Genomic DNA, 25,580 nt, shown 5'->3' on the forward strand with positions numbered 1-25,580 from the left:
CTTGAAACACACACAGCAAGACCGGTGTTAACTAGCGAAATGGTCGGCAGAGTGCCGACACCGCGAGTTTTGACTGGCACTTGCACATCTAAAACAACGTCGGAAAGTAACTCGTTCGGCTTTTGAGTCACATAAAGTATGTGTGTTAATTTTGACGCCACCAGCTCTGCTTGTTGTCATGCAATTTCTTTGCCTCTCAGAAATGATTATGACATAAAAGTGAAGTACGTGACGAGTGTGACGTTAGGAAAACATTAGGCAGCATGGAGAGATTCTGTATGGGACCACCCAACCCAAACGAGACCTGTGTGACGTGCTACCCGGCTGGTATTCACCGAGGTCGCCGGCTTGCTCAGTCGGTAGAGCGTCAGACTCTTAGTCCCAGGGTCGTGGGTTCGAGCCAGATGCTGGGCGAAACGGAATTTTGTTCTGATGCAGGTGTAAATTACCGTTTTTCTGATTAACGAGATTTAATGGAAATAGCAACTTTAAACTTTGCCTACGTCTCTGTCAGTCGCAAGGAAACTGTATTTGAAGGTGAAGGTGATTTTGTAGACATGTGTGAAAGACATGTTCTGAAATGCAAGTGTTGTTGTTTGGAGAGCACATCGGTTACGTGTCAGATGTGTAGCCAAGCAGTAATTTGTCGCCATAGCTGCAAATATTAGCCGGTAATATAAAGTGTTGTCACCTAAAGTCTAATGATGCAGACGACCGTAAGGACGAAGTACCCAAAAGTACCGCTAGGCCGCGCCTCTTTAGCTCAGTGCTAGAGCACTGGTCTAATAAACCAGGGGTCGTAAGTTCCATCCTCACAGGAGAAAGATGAATTTTGGAAATCAGTTGCGCGTCGTGGCCGTATAGCAAACAGTACCTGTGATGACGAACAATTAGCGACAGGCGTTTTTTTAAGAATTACTCTCAGATGTGATTAAGGCGAATGGCGCAGATAAAGCATTTGCCAAAGCGGTACAGCATAAGGTGGGACGAGGCAGTCTGAATTACATTTTATAGATGTATTTCTCACATATCTCAGAGCCTCTCGCGATCTTCGTCGTCGTCGTCGTCGTCGTCGTCGTCGCCGCCGCCGCTTCTGCAGAAGTAGCAAATGGCAATCGTAGCAAATGCGGCGAGGGACGCCCTGCCTTCGATTCCGAATGCACAAAGTGTGTGGTCTTGTTTCTCAGTCTATATTTGGTCGGTCTCGTCAGAGGTTGAATGTAACGAATGGGTGGGAAAGAGCAAGGGGCAGCGGCTGTGTAGAACGAAAACACAAATCCTCAGGGGTGTGAGCGTTTCGAGATGAGTCGTATACATGTAAATGTTGGTCGTCAGTGACCGTGTGGCCTAATGGATAAGGCGTCGGACTTCGGATCTGAAGATTACAGGTTCGAATGCCGTCACGCTTGTGTTTTTCCAGTTCTGAAAAAGAAACATAACGTTTTAATGTAGCAATTGAGCAGTACGAAACCGTCTGAATGTTGCTGTTGACCATTTTTTGCTTGGAGATGCTCTTGAGCTTGAAACACACCCAACAAGACCGGTGTTAACTAGCGAAATAGTCGGAAGAGTGAGGACACAGCGAGTTTTGACTATCACTTGCACATCTAAAACAACGTCGGAAAGTAACTCGTTCGGCTTTTGAGTCACATAAAGTATGTGTGTTAATTTTGACGCCACTATCTCTGCATGTTGTCATGCAATTTCTTTACCTCTCAGAAATGATTATGACATAAAAGTGAAGTACGTGACGAGTGTGACGTTAGGAAAACATTAGGCATCATGGAGAGATTCTGTATGGGAGCACCCAACCCAAACGAGTACTGTGTAACCTGCTACCCGGCAGGTATTCACCGAGTTAGCCGGCTAGCTCAGTCGGTAGAGTGTCAGACTCTTAATCCCGGGGTCGTGGGTTCGAACCAGACGCTGGGCGGAACGGAATTGTGTTCCGCTGCAGGTGTAAATTACCTTTTTTCTGACTAACGAGATTTAATGGAAATAGCAACTTTAAACTTTGCCTACGTCTCTGTCAGTCGCAAGGAAACTGTATTTGAAGGTGAAGGTGATTTTGTAGACATGTGTGAAAGACATGTTCTGAAATGCAAGTGTTGTTGTTTGGAGAGCACATCGGTTACGTGTCAGATGTGTAGCCAAGCAGTAATTTGTCGCCATAGCTGCAAATATTAGCCGGTAATATGAAGTGTTGTCAGCTAAAGTCTGATGATGCAGACGACCGTAAGGACGAAGTACCCAAGAGTACCGCTAGGCCGCGCCTCTTTAGCTCAGTGGTAGAGCACTGGTCTAATAAACCAGCGGTCGTAAGATGAATTTTGGAAATCAGTTGCGCGTAGTGGCCGTATAGCAAACAGTATCTGTGATGACGAACAATTAGCGACAGGCGTTTTTTTAAGAATTACTCTCAGATGCGATTAAGGCGAATGGCGCAGATAAAGCATTTGCCAAAGCGGTACAGCATAAGGTGGACGAGGCAGTCTGAATTACATTATATAGATGTATTTCCCACATATCTCAGAGCCTCTCGCGATATTGGTCGTCGTCGTCGTCGTCGTCGTCGTCGTCGTCGTCGTCGCCGCCGCCGCCGCTTCTGCAGATGTAGCAAATGGCAATCGTAGCAAATGCGGCGAGGGACGCCCTGCCTTCGATTCCGAATGCACAAAGTGTGTGGTCTTGTTTCTCAGTCTATATTTGGTCGGTCTCGTCAGAGGTTGAATGTAACGAATGGGTGGGAAAGAGCAAGGGGCAGGGGCTGTGTAGAACGAAAACACAAATCCTCAGGGGTGTGAGCGTTTCGAGATGAGTCGTATACATGTAAATGTTGGTCGTCAGTGACCGTGTGGCATAATGGATAAGGCGTCGGACTTCGGATCTGAAGATTACAGGTTCGCATGCTGTCACGCTTCTGTTTTTCCAGTTCTGAAAAAGAAACATAACGTTTTAATGTAGCAATTGAGCAGTACGAAACCGTCTGAATGTTGCTGTTGACCATTTCTTGCTTGGAGATGCTCTTGAGCTTGAAACACACCCAACAAGACCGGTGTTAACTAGCGAAATGGTCGGCAGAGTGCCGACACAGCGAGTTTTGACTATCACTTGCACATCTAAAACAACGTCGGAAAGTAACTCGTTCGGCTTTTGAGTCACATAAAGTATGTGTGTTAATTTTGACGCCACTATCTCTGCATGTTGTCATGCAATTTCTTTACCTCTCAGAAATGATTATGACATAAAAGTGAAGTACGTGACGAGTGTGACGTTAGGAAAACATTAGGCATCATGGAGAGATTCTGTATGGGACCACCCAACCCAAACGAGTACTGTGTAACCTGCTACCCGGCAGGTATTCACCGAGGTAGCCGGCTAGCTCAGTCGGTACAGTGTCAGACTCTTAATCCCGGGGTCGTGGGCTCGAGCCAGACGCTGGGCTGATCGGAATTTTGTTCCGCTGCAGGTGTAAATTACCGTTTTCCTGACTAACGAGATTTAATGGAAATAGCAACTTTAAACTTTGCCTACGTCTCTGTCAGTCGCAAGGAAACTGTATTTGAAGGTGAAGGTGATTTTGTAGACATGTGTGAAAGACATGTTCTGAAATGCAAGTGTTGTTGTTTGGAGAGCACATCGGTTACGTGTCAGATGTGTAGCCAAGCAGTAATTGGTCGCCATAGCTGCAAATATTAGCCGGTAATATGAAGTGTTGTCAGATAAAGTCTGATGATGCAGACGACCGTAAGGACGAAGTACCCAAGAGTACCGCTAGGCCGCTCCTCTTTAGCTCAGTGGTAGAGCACTGGTCTAGTAAACCAGGGGTCGTAGGTTCCATCCTCACAGGAGAAAGATGAATTTTGGAAATCAGTTGCGCGTAGTGGCCGTATAGCAAACAGTATCTGTGATGACGAACAATTAGCGACAGGCGTTTTTTTAAGAATTACTCTCAGATGCGATTAAGGCGAATGGCGCAGATAAAGCATTTGCCAAAGCGGTACAGCATAAGGTGGGACGAGGCAGTCTGAATTACATTTTATAGATGTATTTCCCACATATCTCAGAGCCTATCGCGATATTCGTCGTCGTCGTCGTCGTCGTCGTCGTCGTCGTCGTCGTCGTCGTCGCCGCCGCCGCTTCTGCAGAAGTAGCAAATGGCAATCGTAGCAAATGCGGAGAGGGACGCCCTGCCATCGATTCCGAATGCACAAAGTGTGTGGTCTTGTTTCTCAGTCTATATTTGGTCGGTCTCGTCAGAGGTTGAATGTACGAATGGGTGGGAAAGAGCAAGGGGCAGCGGCTGTGTAGAACGAAAACACAAATCCTCAGGGGTGTGAGCGTTTCGAGATGAGTCGTATACATGTAAATGTTGGTCGTCAGTGACCGTGTGGCCTAATGGATAAGGCGTCGGACTTCGGATCTGAAGATTACAGGTTCGAATGCTGTCACGCTTGTGTTTTTCCAGTTCAGAAAAAGAAACATAACGTTTTAATCTAGCAATTGAGCAGTACGAAACCGTCTGAATGTTGCTGTTGACCATTTTTTGCTTGGAGATGCTCTTGAACTTGAAGCACACACAACAAGACCGGTGTTAACTAGCGAAATGGTCGGCAGAGTGCCGACACAGCGAGTTTTGACTATCACTTGCACATCTAAAACAACGTCGGAAAGTAACTCGTTCGGCTTTTGAGTCACATAAAGTATGTGTGTTAATTTTGACGCCACTAGCTCTGCATGTTGTCATGCAATTTCTTTACCTCTCAGAAATGATTATGACATAAAAGTGAAGTACGTGACGAGTGTGACGTTAGGAAAACTTTAGGCATCATGGAGAGATTCTGTATGGGACCACCCAACCCAAACGAGTACTGTGTAACCTGCTACCCGGCAGGTATTCACCGAGGTAGCCGGCTAGCTCAGTCGGTACAGTGTCAGACTCTTAATCCCTGGGTCGTGGGTTCAAGCCAGACGCTGGGCGGAACGGAATTTTGTTCCGCTGCAGGTGTAAATTACCGTTTTTCTGACTAACGAGATTTAATGGAAATAGCAACTTTAAACTTTGCCTACGTCTCTGTCAGTCGCAAGGAAACTGTATTTGAAGGTGAAGGTGATTTTGTAGACATGTGTGAAAGACATGTTCTGAAATGCAAGTGTTGTTGTTTGGAGAGCACATCGGTTACGTGTCAGATGTGTAGCCAAGCAGTAATTTGTCGCCATAGCTGCAAATATTAGCCGGTAATATGAAGTGTTGTCAGCTAAAGTCTGATGATGCAGACGACCGTAAGGACGAAGTACCCAAGAGTACCGCTAGGCCGCGCCTCTTTAGCTCAGTGGTAGAGCACTGGTCTAGTAAACCAGGGGTCGTAGGTTCCATCCTCACAGGAGAAAGATGAATTTTGGAAATCAGTTGCGCGTAGTGGCCGTATAGCAAACAGTATCTGTGATGACGAACAATTAGCGACAGGCGTTTTTTTAAGAATTACTCTCAGATGCGATTAAGGCGAATGGCGCAGAAAAAAGCATTTGCCAAAGCGGTACAGCATAAGGTGGGACGAGGCAGTCTGAATTACATTTTATAGATGTATTTCCCACATATCTCAGAGCCTCTCGCGATATTCGTCGTCGTCGTCGTCGTCGTCGTCGTCGTCGCCGCCGCCGCTTCTGCAGAAGTAGCAAATGGCAATCGTAGCAAATGCGGCGAGGGACGCCCTGCCTTCGATTCCGAATGCACAAAGTGTGTGGTCTTGTTTCTCAGTCTATATTTGGTCGGTCTCGTCAGAGGTTGAATGTAACGAATGGGTGGGAAAGAGCAAGGAGCAGCGGCTGTGTAGAACGAAAACACAAATCCTCAGGGGTGTGAGCGTTTTGAGATGAGTCGTATACATGTAAATGTTGGTCGTCAGTGATCGTGTGGCCTAATGGATAAGGCGTCGGACTTCGGATCTGAAGATTACAGGTTCGAATGCTGTCACGCTTCTGTTTTTCCAGTTCTGAAAAAGAAACATAACGTTTTAATCTAGCAATTGAGCAGTACGAAACCGTCTGAATGTTGCTGTTGACCATTTTTTGCTTGGAGATGCTCTTGAGCTTGAAGCACACACAACAAGACCGGTGTTAACTAGCGAAATGGTCGGCAGAGTGCCGACACAGCGAGTTTTGACTATCACTTGCACATCTAAAACAACGTCGGAAAGTAACTCGTTCGGCTTTTGAGTCACATAAAGTATGTGTGTTAATTTTGACGCCACTATCTCTGCATGTTGTCATGCAATTTCTTTACCTCTCAGAAATGATTATGACATAAAAGTGAAGTACGTGACGAGTGTGACGTTAGGAAAACATTAGGCATCATGGAGAGATTCTGTATGGGACCACCCAACCCAAACGAGTACTGTGTAACCTGCTACCCGGCAGGTATTCACCGAGGTAGCCGGCTAGCTCAGTCGGTAGAGTGTCAGACTCTTAATCCCGGGGTCGTGGGTTCAAGCCAGACGCTGGGCGGAACGGAATTTTGTTCCGCTGCAGGTGTAAATTACCGTTTTTCTGACTAACGAGATTTAATGGAAATAGCAACTTTAAACTTTGCCTACGTCTCTGTCAGTCGCAAGGAAACTGTATTTGAAGGTGAAGGTGATTTTGTAGACATGTGTGAAAGACATGTTCTGAAATGCAAGTGTTGTTGTTTGGAGAGCACATCGGTTGCGTGTCAGATGTGTAGCCAAGCAGTAATTTGTCGCCATAGCTGCAAATATTAGCCGGTAATATGAAGTGTTGTCAGCTAAAGTCTGATGATGCAGACGACCGTAAGGACGAAGTACCCAAGAGTACCGCTAGGCCGCGCCTCTTTAGCTCAGTGGTAGAGCACTGGTCTAATAAACCAGGGGTCGTAAGTTCCATCCTCACAGAAGAAAGATGAATTTTGGAAATCAGTTGCGCGTAGTGGCCGTATAGCAAACAGTATCTGTGATGACGAACAATTAGCGACAGGCGTTTTTTTTAAGAATTACTCTCAGATGCGATTAAGGCGAATGGCGCAGATAAAGCATTTGCCAAAGCGGTACAGCATAAGGTGGGACGAGGCAGTCTGAATTACATTTTATAGATGTATTTGCCACATATCTCAGAGCCTCTTGCGATATTCGTCGTCGTCGTCGTCGTCGTCGTCGTCGCCGCCGCCGCCGCCGCCGCCGCCGCTTCTGCAGAAGTAGCAAATGGCAATCGTAGCAAATGCGGCGAGGGACGCCCTGCCTTCGATTCCAAATGCACAAAGTGTGTGGTCTTGTTTCTCAGTCTATATTTGGTCGGTCTCGTCAGAGGTTGAATGTACGAATGGGTGGGAAAGAGCAAGGGGCAGCGGCTGTGTAGAACGAAAACACAAATCCTCAGGGGTGTGAGCGTTTCGAGATGAGTCGTATACATGTAAATGTTGGTCGTCAGTGACCGTGTGGCCTAATGGATAAGGCGTCGGACTTCGGATCTGAAGATTACAGGTTCGCATGCTGTCACGCTTCTGTTTTTCCAGTTCTGAAAAAGAAACATAACGTTTTAATGTAGCAATTGAGCAGTACGAAACCGTCTGAATGTTGCTGTTGACCATTTCTTGCTTGGAGATGCTCTTGAGCTTGAAACACACCCAACAAGACCGGTGTTAACTAGCGAAATGGTCGGCAGAGTGCCGACACAGCGAGTTTTGACTATCACTTGCACATCTAAAACAACGTCGGAAAGTAACTCGTTCGGCTTTTGAGTCACATAAAGTATGTGTGTTAATTTTGACGCCACTATCTCTGCATGTTGTCATGCAATTTCTTTACCTCTCAGAAATGATTATGACATAAAAGTGAAGTACGTGACGAGTGTGACGTTAGGAAAACATTAGGCATCATGGAGAGATTCTGTATGGGACCACCCAACCCAAACGAGTACTGTGTAACCTGCTACCCGGCAGGTATTCACCGAGGTAGCCGGCTAGCTCAGTCGGTACAGTGTCAGACTCTTAATCCCGGGGTCGTGGGTTCGAGCCAGACGCTGGGCGGATCGGAATTTTGTTCCGCTGCAGGTGTAAATTACCGTTTTCCTGACTAACGAGATTTAATGGAAATAGCAACTTTAAACTTTGCCTACGTCTCTGTCAGTCGCAAGGAAACTGTATTTGAAGGTGAAGGTGATTTTGTAGACATGTGTGAAAGACATGTTCAGAAATGCAAGTGTTGTTGTTTGGAGAGCACATCGGTTACGTGTCAGATGTGTAGCCAAGCAGTAATTTGTCGCCATAGCTGCAAATATTAGCCGGTAATATGAAGTGTTGTCAGCTAAAGTCTGATGATGCAGACGACCGTAAGGACGAAGTACCGAAGAGTACCGCTAGGCCGCGCCTCTTTAGCTCAGTGGTAGAGCACTGGTCTAATAAACCAGCGGTCGTAAGTTCCATCCTCACAGGAGGAAGATGAATTTTGGAAATCAGTTGCGCATCGTGGCCGTATAGCAAACAGTATCTGTGATGACGAATAATTAGCGACAGGCGTTTTTTTAAGAATTACTCTCAGATGCGATTAAGGCGAATGGCGCAGATAAAGCATTTGCCAAAGCAGTACAGCATAAGGTGGGACGAGGCAGTCTGAATTACATTTTATAGATGTATTTCCCACATATCTCAGAGCCTCTCGCGATATTCGTCGTCGTCGTCGTCGTCGTCGTCGCCGCCGCCGCCGCCGCCGCTTCTGCAGAAGTAGCAAATGGCAATCGTAGCAAATGCGGCGAGGGACGCCCTGCCTTCGATTCCGAATGCACAAAGTGTGTGGTCTTGTTTCTCAGTCTATATTTGGTCGGTCTCGTCAGAGGTTGAATGTAACGAATGGGTGGGAAAGAGCAAGGAGCAGCGGCTGTGTAGAACGAAAACACAAATCCTCAGGGGTGTGAGCGTTTTGAGATGAGTCGTATACATGTAAATGTTGGTCGTCAGTGATCGTGTGGCCTAATGGATAAGGCGTCGGACTTCGGATCTGAAGATTACAGGTTCGCATGCTGTCACGCTTCTGTTTTTCCAGTTCTGAAAAAGAAACATAACGTTTTAATGTAGCAATTGAGCAGTACGAAACCGTCTGAATGTTGCTGTTGACCATTTCTTGCTTGGAGATGCTCTTGAGCTTGAAACACACCCAACAAGACCGGTGTTAACTAGCGAAATGGTCGGCAGAGTGCCGACACAGCGAGTTTTGACTATCACTTGCACATCTAAAACAACGTCGGAAAGTAACTCGTTCGGCTTTTGAGTCACATAAAGTATGTGTGTTAATTTTGACGCCACTATCTCTGCATGTTGTCATGCAATTTCTTTACCTCTCAGAAATGATTATGACATAAAAGTGAAGTACGTGACGAGTGTGACGTTAGGAAAACATTAGGCATCATGGAGAGATTCTGTATGGGACCACCCAACCCAAACGAGTACTGTGTAACCTGCTACCCGGCAGGTATTCACCGAGGTAGCCGGCTAGCTCAGTCGGTACAGTGTCAGACTCTTAATCCCGGGGTCGTGGGTTCGAGCCAGACGCTGGGCGGATCGGAATTTTGTTCCGCTGCAGGTGTAAATTACCGTTTTCCTGACTAACGAGATTTAATGGAAATAGCAACTTTAAACTTTGCCTACGTCTCTGTCAGTCGCAAGGAAACTGTATTTGAAGGTGAAGGTGATTTTGTAGACATGTGTGAAAGACATGTTCTGAAATGCAAGTGTTGTTGTTTGGAGAGCACATCGGTTACGTGTCAGATGTGTAGCCAAGCAGTAATTTGTCGCCATAGCTGCAAATATTAGCCGGTAATATGAAGTGTTGTCAGCTAAAGTCTGATGATGCAGACGACCGTAAGGACGAAGTACCCAAGAGTACCGCTAGGCCGCGCCTCTTTAGCTCAGTGGTAGAGCACTGGTCTAATAAACCAGGGGTCGTAAGTTCCATCCTCACAGGAGAAAGATGAATTTTGGAAATCAGTTGCGCGTAGTGGCCGTATAGCAAACAGTATCTGTGATGACGAACAATTAGCGACAGGCGTTTTTTTAAGAATTACTCTCAGATGCGATTAAGGCGAATGGCGCAGATAAAGCATTTGCCAAAGCGGTACAGCATAAGGTGGGACGAGGCAGTCTGAATTACATTTTATAGATGTATTTCCCACATATCTCAGAGCCTCTCGCGATATTCGTCGTCGTCGTCGTCGTCGTCGTCGTCGTCGCCGCCGCCGCTTCTGCAGAAGTAGCAAATGGCAATCGTAGCAAATGCGGAGAGGGACGCCCTGCCTTCGATTCCGAATGCACAAAGTGTGTGGTCTTGTTTCTCAGTCTATATTTGGTCGGTCTCGTCAGAGGTTGAATGTACGAATGGGTGGGAAAGAGCAAGGGGCAGCGGCTGTGTAGAACGAAAACACAAATCCTCAGGGGTGTGAGCGTTTCGAGATGAGTCGTATACATGTAAATGTTGGTCGTCAGTGACCGTGTGGCCTAATGGATAAGGCGTCGGACTTCGGATCTGAAGATTACAGGTTCGCATGCTGTCACGCTTCTGTTTTTCCAGTTCTGAAAAAGAAACATAACGTTTTAATGTAGCAATTGAGCAGTACGAAACCGTCTGAATGTTGCTGTTGACCATTTCTTGCTTGGAGATGCTCTTGAGCTTGAAACACACCCAACAAGACCGGTGTTAACTAGCGAAATGGTCGGCAGAGTGCCGACACAGCGAGTTTTGACTATCACTTGCACATCTAAAACAACGTCGGAAAGTAACTCGTTCGGCTTTTGAGTCACATAAAGTATGTGTGTTAATTTTGACGCCACTATCTCTGCATGTTGTCATGCAATTTCTTTACCTCTCAGAAATGATTATGACATAAAAGTGAAGTACGTGACGAGTGTGACGTTAGGAAAACATTAGGCATCATGGAGAGATTCTGTATGGGACCACCCAACCCAAACGAGTACTGTGTAACCTGCTACCCGGCAGGTATTCACCGAGGTAGCCGGCTAGCTCAGTCGGTACAGTGTCAGACTCTTAATCCCGGGGTCGTGGGTTCGAGCCAGACGCTGGGCGGATCGGAATTTTGTTCCGCTGCAGGTGTAAATTACCGTTTTCCTGACTAACGAGATTTAATGGAAATAGCAACTTTAAACTTTGCCTACGTCTCTGTCAGTCGCAAGGAAACTGTATTTGAAGGTGAAGGTGATTTTGTAGACATGTGTGAAAGACATGTTCAGAAATGCAAGTGTTGTTGTTTGGAGAGCACATCGGTTACGTGTCAGATGTGTAGCCAAGCAGTAATTTGTCGCCATAGCTGCAAATATTAGCCGGTAATATGAAGTGTTGTCAGCTAAAGTCTGATGATGCAGACGACCGTAAGGACGAAGTACCCAAGAGTACCGCTAGGCCGCGCCTCTTTAGCTCAGTGGTAGAGCACTGGTCTAATAAACCAGCGGTCGTAAGTTCCATCCTCACAGGAGGAAGATGAATTTTGGAAATCAGTTGCGCATCGTGGCCGTATAGCAAACAGTATCTGTGATGACGAATAATTAGCGACAGGCGTTTTTTTAAGAATTACTCTCAGATGCGATTAAGACGAATGGCGCAGATAAAGCATTTGCCAAAGCGGTACAGCATAAGGTGGGACGAGGCAGTCTGAATTACATTTTATAGATGTATTTCCCACATATCTCAGAGCCTATCGCGATATTCGTCGTCGTCGTCGTCGTCGTCGTCGTCGTCGTCGCCGCCGCCGCTTCTGCAAAAGTAGCAAATGACAATCGTAGCAAATGCGGAGAGGGACGCCCTGCCTTCGATTCCGAATGCACAAAGTGTGTGGTCTTGTTTCTCAGTCTATATTTGGTCGGTCTCGTCAGAGGTTGAATGTACGAATGGGTGGGAAAGAGCAAGGGGCAGCGGCTGTGTAGAACGAAAACACAAATCCTCAGGGGTGTGAGCGTTTCGAGATGAGTCGTATACATGTAAATGTTGGTCGTCAGTGACCGTGTGGCCTAATGGATAAGGCGTCGGACTTCGGATCTGAAGATTACAGGTTCGAATGCTGTCACGCTTCTGTTTTTCCAGTTCTGAAAAAGAAACATAACGTTTTAATGTAGCAATTGAGCAGTACGAAACCGTCTGAATTTTGCTGTTGACCATTTTTTGCTTGGAGATGCTCTTGAGCTTGAAACACACCCAACAAGACCGGTGTTAACTAGCGAAATGGTCGGCAGAGTGCCGACACAGCGAGTTTTGACTATCACTTGCACATCTAAAACAACGTCGGAAAGTAACTCGTTCGGCTTTTGAGTCACATAAAGTATGTGTGTTAATTTTGACGCCACTATCTCTGCATGTTGTCATGCAATTTCTTTACCTCTCAGAAATGATTATGACATAAAAGTGAAGTACGTGACGAGTGTGACGTTAGGAAAACTTTAGGCATCATGGAGAGATTCTGTATGGGACCACCCAACCCAAACGAGTACTGTGTAACCTGCTACCCGGCAGGTATTCACCGAGGTAGCCGGCTAGCTCAGTCGGTACAGTGTCAGACTCTTAATCCTGGGGTCGTGGGTTCGAGCCAGACGCTGGGCGGATCGGAATTTTGTTCCGCTGCAGGTGTAAATTACCGTTTTCCTGACTAACGAGATTTAATGGAAATAGCAACTTTAAACTTTGCCTACGTCTCTGTCAGTCGCAAGGAAACTGTATTTGAAGGTGAAGGTGATTTTGTAGACATGTGTGAAAGACATGTTCTGAAATGCAAGTGTTGTTGTTTGGAGAGCACATCGGTTACGTGTCAGATGTGTAGCCAAGCAGTAATTGGTCGCCATAGCTGCAAATATTAGCCGGTAATATGAAGTGTTGTCAGATAAAGTCTGATGATGCAGACGACCGTAAGGACGAAGTACCCAAGAGTACCGCTAGGCCGCGCCTCTTTAGCTTAGTGGTCGAGCACTGGTCTAATAAACCAGGAGTCGTAAGTTCCATCCTCACAGGAGGAAGATGAATTTTGGAAATCAGTTGCGCATCGTGGCCGTATAGCAAACAGTATCTGTGATGACGAATAATTAGCGACAGGCGTTTTTTTAAGAATTACTCTCAGATGCGATTAAGGCGAATGGCGCAGATAAAGCATTTGCCAAAGCGGTACAGCATAAGGTGGGACGAGGCAGTCTGAATTACATTTTATAGATGTATTTCCCACATATCTCAGAGCCTCTCGCGATATTCGTCGTCGTCGTCGTCGTCGTCGCCGCCGCCGCCGCCGCCGCCGCCGCCGCTTCTGCAGAAGTAGCAAATGGCAATCGTAGCAAATGCGGCGAGGGACGCCCTGCCTTCGATTCCGAATGCACAAAGTGTGTGGTCTTGTTTCTCAGTCTATATTTGGTCGGTCTCGTCAGAGGTTGAATGTAACGAATGGGTGGGAAAGAGCAAGGAGCAGCGGCTGTGTAGAACGAAAACACAAATCCTCAGGGGTGTGAGCGTTTTGAGATGAGTCGTATACATGTAAATGTTGGTCGTCAGTGATCGTGTGGCCTAATGGATAAGGCGTCGGACTTCGGATCTGAAGATTACAGGTTCGAATGCTGTCACGCTTGTGTTTTTCCAGTTCAGAAAAAGAAACATAACGTTTTAATGTAGCAATTGAGCAGTACGAAACCGTCTGAATGTTGCTGTTGACCATTTTTTGCTTGGAGATGCTCTTGAGCTTGAAGCACACACAACAAGACCGGTGTTAACTAGCGAAATGGTCGGCAGAGTGCCGACACAGCGAGTTTTGACTATCACTTGCACATCTAAAACAATGTCGGAAAGTAACTCGTTCGGCTTTTGAGTCACATAAAGTATGTGTGTTAATTTTGACGCCACTATCTCTGCATGTTGTCATGCAATTTCTTTACCTCTCAGAAATGATTATGACATAAAAGTGAAGTACGTGACGAGTGTGACGTTAGGAAACCATTAGGCATCATGGAGAGATTCTGTATGGGACCACCCAACCCAAACGAGTACTGTGTAACCTGCTACCCGGCAGGTATTCACCGAGGTAGCCGGCTAGCTCAGTCGGTACAGTGTCAGACTCTTAATCCCGGGGTCGTGGGTTCAAGCCAGACGCTGGGCGGAACGGAATTTTGTTCCGCTGCAGGTGTAAATTACCGTTTTTCTGACTAACGAGATTTAATGGAAATAGCAACTTTAAACTTTGCCTACGTCTCTGTCAGTCGCAAGGAAACTGTATTTGAAGGTGAAGGTGATTTTGTAGACATGTGTGAAAGACATGTTCTGAAATGCAAGTGTTGTTGTTTGGAGAGCACATCGGTTACGTGTCAGATGTGTAGCCAAGCAGTAATTTGTCGCCATAGCTGCAAATATTAGCCGGTAATATGAAGTGTTGTCAGCTAAAGTCTGATGATGCAGACGACCGTAAGGACGAAGTACCCAAGAGTACCGCTAGGCCGCGCCTCTTTAGCTCAGTGGTAGAGCACTGGTCTAATAAACCAGGGGTCGTAAGTTCCATCCTCACAGGAGAAAGATGAATTTTGGAAATCAGTTGCGCGTAGTGGCCGTATAGCAAACAGTATCTGTGATGACGAACAATTAGCGACAGGCGTTTTTTTAAGAATTACTCTCAGATGCGATTAAGACGAATGGCGCAGATAAAGCATTTGCCAAAGCGGGACAGCATAAGGTGGGACGAGGCAGTCTGAATTACATTTTATAGATGTATTTCCCACATATCTCAGAGCCTATCGCGATATTCGTCGTCGTCGTCGTCGTCGTCGTCGTCGTCGCCGCCGCCGCTTCTGCAGAAGTAGCAAATGACAATCGTAGCAAATGCGGAGAGGGACGCCCTGCCTTCGATTCCGAATGCACAAAGTGTGTGGTCTTGTTTCTCAGTCTATATTTGGTCGGTCTCGTCAGAGGTTGAATGTACGAATGGGTGGGAAAGAGCAAGGGGCAGCGGCTGTGTAGAACGAAAACACAAATCCTCAGGGGTGTGAGCGTTTCGAGATGAGTCGTATACATGTAAATGTTGGTCGTCAGTGACCGTGTGGCCTAATGGATAAGGCGTCGGACTTCGGATCTGAAGATTACAGGTTCGAATGCTGTCACGCTTCTGTTTTTCCAGTTCTGAAAAAGAAACATAACGTTTTAATGTAGCAATTGAGCAGTACGAAACCGTCTGAATTTTGCTGTTGACCATTTTTTGCTTGGAGATGCTCTTGAGCTTGAAACACACCCAACAAGACCGGTGTTAACTAGCGAAATGGTCGGCAGAGTGCCGACACAGCGAGTTTTGACTATCACTTGCACATCTAAAACAACGTCGGAAAGTAACTCGTTCGGCTTTTGAGTCACATAAAGTATGTGTGTTAATTTTGACGCCACTATCTCTGCATGTTGTCATGCAATTTCTTTACCTCTCAGAAATGATTATGACATAAAAGTGAAGTACGTGACGAGTGTGACGTTAGGAAAACTTTAGGCATCATGGAGAGATTCTGTATGGGACCACCCAACCCAAACGAGTACTGTGTAACCTGCTACCCGGCAGGTATTCACCGAGGTAGCCGGCTAGCTCAGTCGGTACAGTGTCAGACTCTTAATCCTGGGGTCGTGGGTTCGAGCCAGACGCTGGGCGGATCGGAATTTTGTTCCGCTGCAGGTGTAAATTACCGTTTTCCTGACTAACGAGATTTAATGGAAATAGCAACTTTAAACTTTGCCTACGTCTCTGTCAGTCGCAAGGAAACTGTATTTGAAGGTGAAGGTGATTTTGTAGACATGTGTGAAAGACATGTTCTGAAATGCAAGTGTTGTTGTTTGGAGAGCACATCGGTTACGTGTCAGATGTGTAGCCAAGCAGTAATTGGTCGCCATAGCTGCAAATATTAGCCGGTAATATGAAGTGTTGTCAGCTAAAGTCTGATGATGCAGACGACCGTAAGGACGAAGTACCCAAGAGTACCGCTAGGCCGCGCCTCTTTAGCTTAGTGGTCGAGCACTGGTCTAATAAACCAGGAGTCGTAAGTTCCATCCTCACAGGAGGAAGATGAATTTTGGAAATCAGTTGCGCATCGTGGCCGTATAGCAAACAGTATCTGTGATGACGAATAATTAGCGACAGGCGTTTTTTTAAGAATTACTCTCAGATGCGAATAAGGCGAATGGCGCAGATAAAGCATTTGCCAAAGCGGTACAGCATAAGGTGGGACGAGGCAGTCTGAATTACATTTTATAGATGTATTTCCCACATATCTCAGAGCCTCTCGCGATATTCGTCGTCGTCGTCGTCGTCGTCGTCGTCGCCGCCGCCGCCGCTTCTGCAGAAGTAGCAAATGGCAATCGTAGCAAATGCGGCGAGGGACGCCCTGCCTTCGATTCCGAATGCACAAAGTGTGTGGTCTTGTTTCTCAGTCTATATTTGGTCGGTCTCGTCAGAGGTTGAATGTAACGAATGGGTGGGAAAGAGCAAGGAGCAGCGGCTGTGTAGAACGAAAACACAAATCCTCAGGGGTGTGAGCGTTTTGAGATGAGTCGTATACATGTAAATGTTGGTCGTCAGTGATCGTGTGGCCTAATGGATAAGGCGTCGGACTTCGGATCTGAAGACTACAGGTTCGAATGCTGTCACGCTTGTGTTTTTCCAGTTCTGAAAAAGAAACATACCGTTTTAATGTAGCAATTGAGCAGTACGAAACCGTCTGAATGTTGCTGTTGACCATTTTTTGCTTGGAGATGCTCTTGAGCTTGAAGCACACACAACAAGACCGGTGTTAACTAGCGAAATGGTCGGCAGAGTGCCGACACAGCGAGTTTTGACTATCACTTGCACATCTAAAACAACGTCGGAAAGTAACTCGTTCGGCTTTTGAGTCACATAAAGTATGTGTGTTAATTTTGACGCCACTATCTCTGCATGTTGTCATGCAATTTCTTTACCTCTCAGAAATGATTATGACATAAAAGTGAAGTACGTGACGAGTGTGACGTTAGGAAAACATTAGGCATCATGGAGAGATTCTGTATGGGACCACCGAACCCAAACGAGTACTGTGTAACGTGCTACCCGGCAGGTATTCACCGAGGTAGCCGGCTGGCTCAGTCGGTAGGGTGTCAGACTCTTAATCCCGGGGTCGTGGGTTCGAGCCAGACGCTGGGCGGAACGGAATTTTGTTCCGCTGCAGGTGTAAATTACCGTTTTTCTGACTAACGAGATTTAATGGAAATAGCAACTTTAAACTTTGCCTACGTCTCTGTCAGTCGCAAGGAAACTGTATTTGAAGGTGAAGGTGATTTTGTAGACATGTGTGAAAGACATGTTCTGAAATGCAAGTGTTGTTGTTTGGAGAGCACATCGGTTACGTGTCAGATGTGTAGCCAAGCAGTAATTTGTCGCCATAGCTGCAAATATTAGCCGGTAATATGAAGTGTTGTCAGCTAAAGTCTGATGATGCAGACGACCGTAAGGACGAAGTACCCAAGAGTACCGCTAGGCCGCGCCTCTTTAGCTCAGTGGTAGAGCACTGGTCTAATAAACCAGGGGTCGTAAGTTCCATCCTCACAGGAGAAAGATGAATTTTGGAAATCAGTTGCGCATAGTGGCCGTATAGCAAACAGTATCTGTGATGACGAACAATTAGCGACAGGCGTTTTTTTAAGAATTACTCTCAGATGCGATTAAGGCGAATGGCGCAGATAAAGCATTTGCCAAAGCGGTACAGCATAAGGTGGACGAGGCAGTCTGAATTACATTTTATAGATGTATTTCCCACATATCTCAGAGCCTCTCGCGATATTCGTCGTCGTCGTCGTCGTCGTCGTCGTCGTCGTCGTCGTCGTCGCCGCCGCTTCTGCAGAAGTAGCAAATGGCAATCGTAGCAAATGCGGCGAGGGACGCCCTGCCTTCGATTCCGAATGCACAAAGTGTGTGGTCTTGTTTCTCAGTCTATATTTGGTCGGTCTCGTCAGAGGTTGAATGTAACGAATGGGTGGGAAACAGCAAGGAGCAGCGGCTGTGTAGAACGAAAACACAAATCCTCAGGGGTGTGAGCGTTTCGAGATGAGTCGTATACATGTAAATGTTGGTCGTCAGTGACCGTGTGGCCTAATGGATAAGGCGTCGGACTTCGGATCTGAAGATTACAGGTTCGAATGCTGTCACGCTTCTGTTTTTCCAGTTCTGAAAAAGAAACATAACGTTTTAATGTAGCAATTGAGCAGTACGAAACCGTCTGAATGTTGCTGTTGACCATTTCTTGCTTGGAGATGCTCTTGAGCTTGAAACACACCCAACATGACCGGTGTTAACTAGCGAAATGGTCGGCAGAGTGCCGACACAGCGAGTTTTGACTATCACTTGCACATCTAAAACAACGTCGGAAAGTAACTCGTTCGGCTTTTGAGTCACATAAAGTATGTGTGTTAATTTTGACGCCACTATCTCTGCATGTTGTCATGCAATTTCTTTACCTCTCAGAAATGATTATGACATAAAAGTGAAGTACGTGACGAGTGTGACGTTAGGAAAACATTAGGCATCATGGAGAGATTCTGTATGGGACCACCCAACCCAAACGAGTACTGTGTAACCTGCTACCCGGCAGGTATTCACCGAGGTAGCCGGCTAGCTCAGTCGGTAGAGTGTCAGACTCTTAATCCCGGGGTCGTGGGTTCGAGCCAGACGCTGGGCGGAACGGAATTTTGTTCCGCTGCAGGTGTAAATTACCGTTTTTCTGACTAACGAGATTTAATGGAAATAGCAACTTTAAACTTTGCCTACGTCTCTGTCAGTCGCAAGGAAACTGTATTTGAAGGTGAAGGTGATTTTGTAGACATGTGTGAAAGACATGTTCTGAAATGCAAGTGTTGTTGTTTGGAGAGCACATCGGTTACGTGTCAGATGTGTAGCCAAGCAGTAATTGGTCGCCATAGCTGCAAATATTAGCCGGTAATATGAAGTGTTGTCAGCTAAAGTCTGATGATGCAGACGACCGTAAGGACGAAGTACCCAAGAGTACCGCTAGGCCGCGCCTCTTTAGCTTAGTGGTCGAGCACTGGTCTAATAAACCAGGAGTCGTAAGTTCCATCCTCACAGGAGGAAGATGAATTTTGGAAATCAGTTGCGCATCGTGGCCGTATAGCAAACAGTATCTGTGATGACGAATAATTAGCGACAGGCGTTTTTTTAAGAATTACTCTCAGATGCGATTAAGGCGAATGGCGCAGATAAAGCATTTGCCAAAGCGGTACAGCATAAGGTGGGACGAGGCAGTCTGAATTACATTTTATAGATGTATTTCCCACATATCTCAGAGCCTCTCGCGATATTCGTCGTCGTCGTCGTCGTCGTCGTCGTCGTCGTCGTCGCCGCCGCCGCCGCCGCCGCCGCCGCCGCTTCTGCAGAAGTAGCAAATGGCAATCGTAGCAAATGCGGCGAGGGACGCCCTGCCTTCGATTCCGAATGCACAAAGTGTGTGGTCTTGTTTCTCAATCTATATTTGGTCGGTCTCGTCAGAGGTTGAATGTAACGAATGGGTGGGAAAGAGCAAGGAGCAGCGGCTGTGTAGAACGAAAACACAAATCCTCAGGGGTGTGAGCGTTTTGAGATGAGTCGTATACATGTAAATGTTGGTCGTCAGTGATCGTGTGGCCTAATGGATAAGGCGTCGGACTTCGGATCTGAAGACTACAGGTTCGAATGCTGTCACGCTTGTGTTTTTCCAGTTCTGAAAAAGAAACATACCGTTTTAATGTAGCAATTGAGCAGTACGAAACCGTCTGAATGTTGCTGTTGACCATTTTTTGCTTGGAGATGCTCTTGAGCTTGAAGCACACACAACAAGACCGGTGTTAACTAGCGAAATGGTCGGCAGAGTGCCGACACAGCGAGTTTTGACTATCACTTGCACATCTAAAACAACGTCGGAAAGTAACTCGTTCGGCTTTTGAGTCACATAAAGTATGTGTGTTAATTTTGACGCCACTATCTCTGCATGTTGTCATGCAATTTCTTTACCTCTCAGAAATGATTATGACATAAAAGTGAAGTACGTGACGAGTGTGACGTTAGGAAAACATTAGGCATCATGGAGAGATTCTGTATGGGACCACCCAACCCAAACGAGTACTGTGTAACCTGCTACCCGGCAGGTATTCACCGAGGTAGCCGGCTGGCTCAGTCGGTAGAGTGTCAGACTCTTAATCCCGGGGTCGTGGGTTCGAGCCAGACGCTGGGCGGAACGGAATTTTGTTCCGCTGCAGGTGTAAATTACCGTTTTTCTGACTAACGAGATTTAATGGAAATAGCAACTTTAAACTTTGCCTACGTCTCTGTCAGTCGCAAGGAAACTGTATTTGAAGGTGAAGGTGATTTTGTAGACATGTGTGAAAGACATGTTCTGAAATGCAAGTGTTGTTGTTTGGAGAGCACATCGGTTACGTGTCAGATGTGTAGCCAAGCAGTAATTTGTCGCCATAGCTGCAAATATTAGCCGGTAATATGAAGTGTTGTCAGCTAAAGTCTGATGATGCAGACGACCGTAAGGACGAAGTACCCAAGAGTACCGCTAGGCCGCGCCTCTTTAGCTCAGTGGTAGAGCACTGGTCTAATAAACCAGGGGTCGTAAGTTCCATCCTCACAGGAGAAAGATGAATTTTGGAAATCAGTTGCGCATAGTGGCCGTATAGCAAACAGTATCTGTGATGACGAACAATTAGCGACAGGCGTTTTTTTAAGAATTACTCTCAGATGCGATTAAGGCGAATGGCGCAGATAAAGCATTTGCCAAAGCGGTACAGCATAAGGTGGACGAGGCAGTCTGAATTACATTTTATAGATGTATTTCCCACATATCTCAGAGCCTCTCGCGATATTCGTCGTCGTCGTCGTCGTCGTCGTCGTCGTCGTCGTCGTCGTCGCCGCCGCTTCTGCAGAAGTAGCAAATGGCAATCGTAGCAAATGCGGCGAGGGACGCCCTGCCTTCGATTCCGAATGCACAAAGTGTGTGGTCTTGTTTCTCAGTCTATATTTGGTCGGTCTCGTCAGAGGTTGAATGTAACGAATGGGTGGGAAAGAGCAAGGAGCAGCGGCTGTGTAGAACGAAAACACAAATCCTCAGGGGTGTGAGCGTTTCGAGATGAGTCGTATACATGTAAATGTTGGTCGTCAGTGACCGTGTGGCCTAATGGATAAGGCGTCGGACTTCGGATCTGAAGATTACAGGTTCGAATGCTGTCACGCTTCTGTTTTTCCAGTTCTGAAAAAGAAACATAAAATTTTAATGTAGCAATTGAGCAGTACGAAACCGTCTGAATGTTGCTGTTGACCATTTCTTGCTTGGAGATGCTCTTGAGCTTGAAACACACCCAACATGACCGGTGTTAACTAGCGAAATGGTCGGCAGAGTGCCGACACAGCGAGTTTTGACTATCACTTGCACATCTAAAACAACGTCGGAAAGTAACTCGTTCGGCTTTTGAGTCACATAAAGTATGTGTGTTAATTTTGACGCCACTATCTCTGCATGTTGTCATGCAATTTCTTTACCTCTCAGAAATGATTATGACATAAAAGTGAAGTACGTGACGAGTGTGACGTTAGGAAAACATTAGGCATCATGGAGAGATTCTGTATGGGACCACCCAACCCAAACGAGTACTGTGTAACCTGCTACCCGGCAGGTATTCACCGAGGTAGCCGGCTAGCTCAGTCGGTAGAGTGTCAGACTCTTAATCCCGGGGTCGTGGGTTCGAGCCAGACGCTGGGCGGAACGGAATTTTGTTCCGCTGCAGGTGTAAATTACCGTTTTTCTGACTAACGAGATTTAATGGAAATAGCAACTTTAAACTTTGCCTACGTCTCTGTCAGTCGCAAGGAAACTGTATTTGAAGGTGAAGGTGATTTTGTAGACATGTGTGAAAGACATGTTCTGAAATGCAAGTGTTGTTGTTTGGAGAGCACATCGGTTACATGTCAGATGTGTAGCCAAGCAGTAATTTGTCGCCATAGCTGCAAATATTAGCCGGTAATATGAAGTGTTGTCAGCTAAAGTCTGATGATGCAGACGACCGTAAGGACGAAGTACCCAAGAGAACCGCTAGGCCGCGCCTCTTTAGCTCAGTGGTAGAGCACTGGTCTAATAAACCAGGGGTCGTAAGTTCCATCCTCACAGGAGAAAGATGAATTTTGGAAATCAGTTGCGCATAGTGGCCGTATAGCAAACAGTATCTGTGATGACGAACAATTAGCGACAGGCGTTTTTTTAAGAATTACTCTCAGATGCGATTAAGGCGAATGGCGCAGATAAAGCATTTGCCAAAGCGGTACAGCATAAGGTGGACGAGGCAGTCTGAATTACATTTTATAGATGTATTTCCCACATATCTCAGAGCCTCTCGCGATATTCGTCGTCGTCGTCGTCGTCGTCGTCGTCGTCGTCGCCGCCGCTTCTGCAGAAGTAGCAAATGGCAATCGTAGCAAATGCGGCGAGGGACGCCCTGCCTTCGATTCCGAATGCACAAAGTGTGTGGTCTTGTTTCTCAGTCTATATTTGGTCGGTCTCGTCAGAGGTTGAATGTAACGAATGGGTGGGAAAGAGCAAGGAGCAGCGGCTGTGTAGAACGAAAACACAAATCCTCAGGGGTGTGAGCGTTTCGAGATGAGTCGTATACATGTAAATGTTGGTCGTCAGTGACCGTGTGGCCTAATGGATAAGGCGTCGGACTTCGGATCTGAAGATTACAGGTTCGAATGCTGTCACGCTTCTGTTTTTCCAGTTCTGAAAAAGAAACATAACGTTTTAATGTAGCAATTGAGCAGTACGAAACCGTCTGAATGTTGCTGTTGACCATTTCTTGCTTGGAGATGCTCTTGAGCTTGAAACACACCCAACATGACCGGTGTTAACTAGCGAAATGGTCGGCAGAGTGCCGACACAGCGAGTTTTGACTATCACTTGCACATCTAAAACAACGTCGGAAAGTAACTCGTTCGGCTTTTGAGTCACATAAAGTATGTGTGTTAATTTTGACGCCACTAGCTCTGCATGTTGTCATGCAATTTCTTTACCTCTCAGAAATGATTATGACATAAAAGTGAAGTACGTGACGAGTGTGACGTTAGGAAAACATTAGGCATCATGGAGAGATTCTGTATGGGACCACCCAACCCAAACGAGTACTGTGTAACCTGCTACCCGGCAGGTATTCACCGAGGTAGCCGGCTAGCTCAGTCGGTAGAGTGTCAGACTCTTAATCCCGGGGTCGTGGGTTCGAGCCAGACGCTGGGCGGAACGGAATTTTGTTCCGCTGCAGGTGTAAATTACCGTTTTTCTGACTAACGAGATTTAATGGAAATAGCAACTTTAAACTTTGCCTACGTCTCTGTCAGTCGCAAGGAAACTGTATTTGAAGGTGAAGGTGATTTTGTAGACATGTGTGAAAGACATGTTCTGAAATGCAAGTGTTGTTGTTTGGAGAGCACATCGGTTACGTGTCAGATGTGTAGCCAAGCAGTAATTTGTCGCCATAGCTGCAAATATTAGCCGGTAATATGAAGTGTTGTCAGCAAAAGTCTGATGATGCAGACGACCGTAAGGACGAAGTACCCAAGAGTACCGCTAGGCCGCGCCTCTTTAGCTCAGTGGTAGAGCACTGGTCTAATAAACCAGCGATCGTAAGTTCCATCCTCACAGGAGGAAGATGAATTTTGGAAATCAGTTGCGCGTCGTGGCCGTATAGCAAACAGTATCTGTGATGACGAACAATTAGCGACAGGCGTTTTTTTAAGAATTACTCTCAGATGCGAATAAGGCGAATGGCGCAGATAAAGCATTTGCCAAAGCGGTACAGCATAAGGTGGGACGAGGCAGTCTGAATTACATTTTATAGATGTATTTCCCACATATCTCAGAGCCTCTCGCGATATTCGTCGTCGTCGTCGTCGTCGTCGTCGTCGCCGCCGCCGCTTCTGCAGAAGTAGCAAATGGCAATCGTAGCAAATGCGGCGAGGGACGCCCTGCCTTCGATTCCGAATGCACAAAGTGTGTGGTCTTGTTTCTCAGTCTATATTTGGTCGGTCTCGTCAGAGGTTGAATGTAACGAATGGGTGGGAAAGAGCAAGGGGCAGCGGCTGTGTAGAACGAAAACACAAATCCTCAGGGGTGTGAGCGTTTCGAGATGAGTCGTATGCATGTAAATGTTGGTCGTCAGTGACCGTGTGGCCTAATGGATAAGGCGTCGGACTTCGGATCTGAAGATTACAGGTTCGAATGCTGTCACGCTTCTGTTTTTCCAGTTCTGAAAAAGAAACATAACGTTTTAATGTAGCAATTGAGCAGTACGAAACCGTCTGAATGTTGCTGTTGACCATTTCTTGCTTGGAGATGCTCTTGAGCTTGAAACACACCCAACATGACCGGTGTTAACTAGCGAAATGGTCGGCAGAGTGCCGACACAGCGATTTTTGACTATCACTTGCACATCTAAAACAACGTCGGAAAGTAACTCGTTCGGCTTTTGAGTCACATAAAGTATGTGTGTTAATTTTGACGCCACTATCTCTGCATGTTGTCATGCAATTTCTTTACCTCTCAGAAATGATTATGACATAAAAGTGAAGTACGTGACGAGTGTGACGTTAGGAAAACATTAGGCATCATGGAGAGATTCTGTATGGGACCACCCAACCCAAACGAGTACTGTGTAACCTGCTACCCGGCAGGTATTCACCGAGGTAGCCGGCTAGCTCAGTCGGTAGAGTGTCAGACTCTTAATCCCGGGGTCGTGGGTTCGAGCCAGACGCTGTTCGGAACGGAATTTTGTTCCGCTGCAGGTGTAAATTACCGTTTTTCTGACTAACGAGATTTAATGGAAATAGCAACTTTAAACTTTGCCTACGTCTCTGTCAGTCGCAAGGAAACTGTATTTGAAGGTGAAGGTGATTTTGTAGACATGTGTGAAAGACATGTTCTGAAATGCAAGTGTTGTTGTTTGGAGAGCACATCGGTTACGTGTCAGATGTGTAGCCAAGCAGTAATTTGTCGCCATAGCTGCAAATATTAGCCGGTAATATGAAGTGTTGTCAGCTAAAGTCTGATGATGCAGACGACCGTAAGGACGAAGTACCCAAGAGTACCGCTAGGCCGCGCCTCTTTAGCTCAGTGGTAGAGCACTGGTCTAATAAACCAGGGGTCGTAAGTTCCATCCTCACAGGAGAAAGATGAATTTTGGAAGTCAGTTGCGCACAGTGGCCGTATAGCAAACAGTATCTGTGATGACGAACAATTAGCGACAGGCGTTTTTTTAAGAATTACTCTCAGATGCGATTAAGGCGAATGGCGCAGATAAAGCATTTGCCAAAGCGGTACAGCATAAGGTGGACGAGGCAGTCTGAATTACATTTTATAGATGTATTTCCCACATATCTCAGAGCCTCTCGCGATATTCGTCGTCGTCGTCGTCGTCGTCGTCGTCACCGCCGCTTCTGCAGAAGTAGCAAATGGCAATCGTAGCAAATGCGGCGGGGGACGCCCTGCCTTCGATTCCGAATGCACAAAGTGT

General features: G+C 46.4%; 2 non-coding genes across 2 annotated transcripts; both read left to right on the forward strand.

The window, feature by feature from the left end:
- The first annotated feature begins 8,376 nt into the window (after positions 1-8,376).
- Trnai-aau (transfer RNA isoleucine (anticodon AAU)) lies at positions 8,377-8,448 on the forward strand. The gene has a single exon. It is a non-coding gene; the product is annotated as a tRNA-Ile (tRNA).
- Positions 8,449-11,422: 2,974 nt separating this feature from the next.
- On the forward strand, positions 11,423-11,494 carry Trnai-aau (transfer RNA isoleucine (anticodon AAU)). The gene has a single exon. It is a non-coding gene; the product is annotated as a tRNA-Ile (tRNA).
- The last annotated feature ends 14,086 nt before the right edge of the window (positions 11,495-25,580 follow it).

This window comes from Schistocerca gregaria, chromosome 8 (assembly GCF_023897955.1).
Source record: "Schistocerca gregaria isolate iqSchGreg1 chromosome 8, iqSchGreg1.2, whole genome shotgun sequence".
NCBI classification, from domain to species: Eukaryota; Metazoa; Arthropoda; class Insecta; order Orthoptera; family Acrididae; genus Schistocerca; species Schistocerca gregaria.